This window comes from Papilio machaon, chromosome 21, assembly GCF_912999745.1.
Source record: "Papilio machaon chromosome 21, ilPapMach1.1, whole genome shotgun sequence".
In the NCBI taxonomy this organism is placed as follows: domain Eukaryota; kingdom Metazoa; phylum Arthropoda; class Insecta; order Lepidoptera; family Papilionidae; genus Papilio; species Papilio machaon.
Genome location: NC_060006.1, coordinates 4,439,884 through 4,445,883, shown reverse-complemented (window position 1 = coordinate 4,445,883; position 6,000 = coordinate 4,439,884). Strand labels below are relative to the sequence as shown.

The window sequence follows — 6,000 nt, the reverse complement described above, 5'->3', positions numbered from 1 at the left end:
GTTGTGCATGTTTCGCTTTTAAATAATCTAAATAACAAATGCAATAGATTCGCTTTACCACTATTAATTTCTTTTGGTACGTAGGAATCGTTGAACTTTTATATATTACAAAATAATATTTCCATAGCTTATTCAATTTTAGCAATTGCTTTATACAAAAAAACATTGTAAATGTTAGGATCGAATAGAATCGTTAGATGGAGCGTAGAGAGGTATGGGTATGTCTGTATGCCGACCAAATATCGAGGCCGTAAAGCGAGATGTAAGTTTTAAGCGCAGACTTGAAGGTTTAGATACTTGAAGTCGGTCTAGTTAAATGCAATTGTTTTTTTCGTTTAATTTGGTTTAAAATTTTTGATGTAATTTTCGTCGATCCTTACGTTTATAAAATATTTAAATCCGATACCTACAGATATTTTTTTTTTTTCAGAAACGGTATTATAACATTTTTAAAAGCCACGATGCCGAAGTGTGGATTAAAGAACTGTTATTTATTTGGCATAGTTAGTTAAATTAGACAGCGAACACATTTGGCAATCGCATTGATATATGATAAAAATATTAACCTAAAACTTAACGTTTCTTAACACATTCTTAAAGCATCAAGTTTTGCAAGCGTCGTACAGTTAAGCAAAGGTGAGCACGGCGCGGGCGCAGCCAGTGACGTGTCTCTTCTCACTTCTCTTCCTTCAGTGAACCGCGAGGCACGGCGCAAGACGGACGTGTCGTGTACCGCATCAATTGTATGCATAAATACTATTAATTGGTGTAACATTCGACGCTGTGTGAGATCGCGTAGAAAACTTCCACAAGTTACGTTTTATTACAAATAGAAAACGTTTCGCTTTCACGGCTGTTTTAGCTTTTGTTAGCAAGGACGGTGTTTTGAAAGTTTTGCTAGCAGGATAGAAATAAAGTGTCTTACAAATTGGTGTGTTACGGGATTGCCGTGTCGCGTGCTAACGGATCGATCGGTGGGTGAGTGGAGTTTTACTAATTGCATTTTATCAGGAAATCTATTCATTTTCATTGTGCTGGCACTTTCGATATTTCGGAGGGGATATGTGGCTAAATATGGAAGGTATTGAAAAAACATCTCATATACAAGTAAAACTACCTTTCGAATAAGAAAAAAACATTCCCTCGATCTTAATAATTTCATACACATGTTCTTTAACTTATTACGTCATTATCAAATTAACTTCGGAATTAAATGCGCACAATCTGTTTTTATACTACCTTCAATTTATTTTTTAACCTCGGTTACTCTTACATAGAATTCATATTATCGTTACGAAAAAACTGCGTATTTTATCGTTGTAAAGTACAAGCTCCCCTTTACTTATAACAACGCTGTCCTTGATTTTGGTATACTCAAGGACAACGCGTACCCCTTTTTGAGTAAAGTTAACATCAGTAATAACTATATTTAACGAATTTCTAACGGATACTATAAGATTGTTTCCAATTATAATTTTGGTGCCGAAGAAAATTTTTCAATTTACAATTATAAGTTAAAAAAAAATTGATCTACAATTCGTAACAAGCAAAAATTACTTGATTAATATTTTATCAAGTCAAGTTCCAATAGATTAAAAGGTGTGCATTATCATCATCAGCTCTCTATACGTCCCAACTGAGGGGCTCGGCGCCTACCCCAAGTTAGGGGTGACAAAAGGTGTGCAATTTTGAATAATATGATTCAATAATAATTGTTACATCCTCAAAGACTAAAAATATATATGTGACAAAATAATTATCTTATATTGATAATTATGTTTAGTAATTAATGAAAATATACAGTATTTACCAACACTACTAGTTAATTTCTTTATGTGTACAGTCAATTGTTGGATTGTACAACGAAACTTAGCAAAACTAGTTTCTTCTAAGCATCAGGGAATAAACTTAGATATCTTGTGTTTACTAACGGCTTATCTGACAATCAGATAAATAAACAAAAGTGTTTTTGTAAAATGTTTCCTCAAATATTGTGTAGAAAGCAACCAAATCAAATTAGATGACGTTGTGTTATTGGTATGTAGTACTATTCAATATAAGTTTTTATTACACTGGCATTGTTTTCCTTGAATCAATTATGAATGCGTTCAAATACAAACATTGGTCATTTCATTGTGATGTTTGTTTGTTTTAAATCTGCAACGGCAATAAACAATAATATTTCAGATTGTGTATGATATTTTTATCAAATACAACGTACGTATACTAACTGGATGCACTATATCATAAACTGGCAGTATAGAAAATTGTTTCAATTGAACATATTTGTAATTTAAAGATTTAAAATATACCGAAAATTATTTCTTAATAAATTATAATTTATGCTTACATTCTGAGTGATACAAAAGACATCAACGAGTATAGAAAATCTATTGTAACTTGTGGGTATATGAAAAAGTTTAATTTTTAGCAGCCGGAAGATATTACGTCTTTAAAAGTAATCGAATCATCTTCTTATTTACTGTTATAAAAAAAGAATTAATAAGCATTCAAGATTGTCTGAGATCATCTGTAGAGATGTTTAAAATTTTATTTAATTTTTAACCTTGTCACATTGTGATAAAGTCCATATTAGAGAACTTTTGAAGTACCGTATATTATCGTACGACCACCCATAGCCTACACAATCGTCATAGTTTTTTATTTCATTATAATTGCATTATAAATGTAGTGATTATAAAGCCGTTAGCACCACTATGACTACATACGATTTTGAACTATATGTTACTGCTTTAAGGTTTGTTATAATATTGTTACTATTTATTTTGTAAACATCTTAAACAATTTTAAATACATTATTTTTATGCACAAATATAATTTCAATATTACATTTAGACTACTATTAGGATTAATTAATTTAAGAATAAAGCCAATTTACAACAGCAGTTTAAAAAATAATCGTTCGTATTTTTAAGACACAAACCATCGCGGGCATTCTGAGACAAACATATATTCGAATGGAAGTGAGAATTCATATTTACACACGTCACTGGCTGACAATGTCATTTATTGTCGATGGATTTAATTTCGTAAGTTTTAGTGCTAGGATTGATGAAAAAACCTGTCTGTGATTACCTACTTGATTATATATACATGGCACATTATAAAATTATAAGAAAAAAAATACGTTTGGTGGTTAAATATCCTTCGAACGAATATATATATATATATATATATATATATATATATATATATATATATATATAAAAGCAAAGACTATAAACTGTTTTTATCGGTAAGTTATGTAGGCGTGTTTCTCATAGACCCCGCCGAGTACAAGCAGTGTATGGGGTTGTTGCACTAACCGGTACTGAACGCCAACTGGTCACGTATCACGTCACGTGGTCAACTCTGATTAGAGCAATGTCTGTCTAACTTTAATGTTTATTTAGTCTTGCGAAGTAAACTTGAAAGATTGAATGGTTTGTTTGTCCACACATTTTTAATAAAAACGCAATATCTTTGAGAGAGGTATTGTCATTATATTTGTTAGGAGTCCAAGTGTGTTACATCGCTAGAAACATTTGCTTTTGCATTTTTTATTTTGCATTTATACCCTTACATTTTGAGTACACCGGAAAGGAAGCAACACTTTAACTGTATGAAAAATTACATTAAATACAGAAGTAGGTTCAAAAGCAGTCATTGTTTTTGCTTTGCATCATATTTAACTTTTTTTTAAATGGAAAACAACGTCGTAACTGCAAAGCTCTAGTGCGTAGCGTATTTACTGCGTAAGATCTTATACAAAAAATTTTTGGTGCAATCTGGCTGGTTTCGATACTCAAAATATCCAACAAACAATAAAAAAAAATAACTAAATTCGGCCGGTTCTTATAGTGCACTTTTTAATGATAGTAGGTAACTGATTGCGATTGCACGTAAACTATCAGTAGACTAGCAATTTCATGCTCTTAATAAGCGTAAAAAGCTTACAACCTTGAGTACAAACAAATTTCCGAGTAAATAAGGACCTTTCCGCTTTTATAGAGTTAAAATTATACATAAAATTAACTTCTTTTGCGTCAATGTATGAAAAAATTTATAAAAAAACCTATTCATTTTAAAAGATAATTTAAGTTAGCGAAACTCAACTAAGTTATAAAAATCAAATGATTGATGACATAAAGTACAGTGTCTCTAAAAAAGAATAAATCTAGTTTTGAATCAGTACTAATTTTGTATAAAAAATTCAGTATTGTAAAAAAAAAGACGTCATTTTCTATACTTAATATATTATTAAGCGAGTGACATTAGAGTGTGATATTAAGAAGGCAGTTAATTCAGATAGACATGACGGTGGATAGATCCATAGAAGAGTAGGACATACTGTACCGACAACGTAGGGACAACGGAAGGGTGATAGGTTTGATTATGAAGCATGTAACATCTTTAGATGCGCATAAAGAAAATTCACTATGATTTTACTTTATCTCTCGTAGAATAGGGAACCTACTACGTTTGTACTTCATGCATTAAAATGAAACTTATGGCGTTATAATAACAAGAAGTTGTCATTCAACAAATCCTGCAATCTTGCATTCATAGACAGTTTTTATGTGAAATGTTTTGCAATACAACTTTCAGATGTCGTTCTGAACACGGAATTAATCACGTAAAGTGTTATGTAACAAGAAGTAGTCGCGGATAGGAAGAACCATTGTTCACTCTCATTCATTCAAATTTACTGACTCATTATGGTACTCTTGAATGTATTTGTAAGAACGGATCAAGTTGATACAATTATTCCTTATGGTGTCCCAAGACTCTGCAAGACATTTACTTGTTATAGAATTTTTGTGACTGCACAATTGATTACACATAGAGCTATTCTTGGATGTATAGGCTAAGTGTCATTGTAATAAAAAATTACATTAAATTTTAGCCGTGTTACAAAGAGTAAGCCCCTTAATGGGGTTAAGCACTTGACTTGTAATCTGCAGATCCAAGGTTCAAATCCCGCCATGTACAAATGTGTTTTTGGATTTACATTTATCCAAAGTTCTTACAGTGTAGGAAAACATCTCGATACAACCTACACAAAGATATGTGTGAAGTCGATCAACCCGAACTGGGCCAGCGTGATCGAGCCCCTCAGCGGGGACGTACATATAGTGGGCTGATGATGAAAAAGGTATTGAGACGAAATCCAACTTTGGAAAAAACTTGATAATTAATATAACAATTATCCTACAGTCAAATAATTTTATATATTTTTGTGGCACTTTGTTCTAATTAAAAGACTAACAACGTGTGTTATATAAATAAATAAAATAAATAATTCCGTCTACTAACTTGCGTTGCTAGGCAGATTATTATGACTAGATCATGTTACCACAGTTTATGTGATAGCGGTAACATTACTGAAGTTGCTTAAACTTTTATTATGTTCACTGTTATTTAAATGATTTGTATAATATAGAAATAATTTCTTCACAACTGTTATAAAATGATTGCGATGAAATTCAATGAAAAAAGATTAAAATATGCATATGACACCATTACGAAAGTTTAAAGTTATCGTTTTAATACTGTAATACTGCCTATTAAGGAAGTTATGAAGCTTACAACATTGATTTATTAGAAATTTCAAACAATTTAATTTTTAAAGCAATTTAAATGATGAATAGGTTTTTATATTAAACGGATTGCATACGTACTTGATACTTCACTTCATTATTAAAATCAAATTAAATGCTATGATATATGAACAATTATTTATCAGATAAAATTAATGTTCCTTTATAACTTATGAAAGTTTTAGGTAATGGAAGTTTAAAGTTAATTATGTTCCAGTCTGGCACATTACTGGTAAATTTCTTAATTATTAGTATTACATGCTCGGTAATTAGGATTTAATATATAATGTAGAACTGTTCGCTAAATTATCCCGAAAAAATTAAACATGAGTTCTAAATAAAAGATAATAAAAAGAAAGATAAGGAAGGGAAAATATCCTCTTTCTGTGCATCCCCTTCG

At 30.9% G+C, this 6,000-nt stretch overlaps 1 protein-coding gene across 4 annotated transcripts in view; it reads left to right on the top strand.

The window, feature by feature from the left end:
• Positions 1-700: 700 nt before the first annotated feature.
• Positions 701-6,000, top strand: part of LOC106714513 (trichohyalin) — a 62,314-nt gene continuing 57,014 nt past the window's right edge. For 3 of the 4 annotated variants that reach the window (XM_045683152.1, XM_014507570.2, XM_014507569.2), the window contains exon 1: positions 701-978. The gene's annotated coding sequence lies outside the window, so the exon portion shown is untranslated. The remainder of the gene's footprint in view (positions 979-6,000) is intronic. The other variant, XM_045683151.1, reaches the window with a different exon arrangement.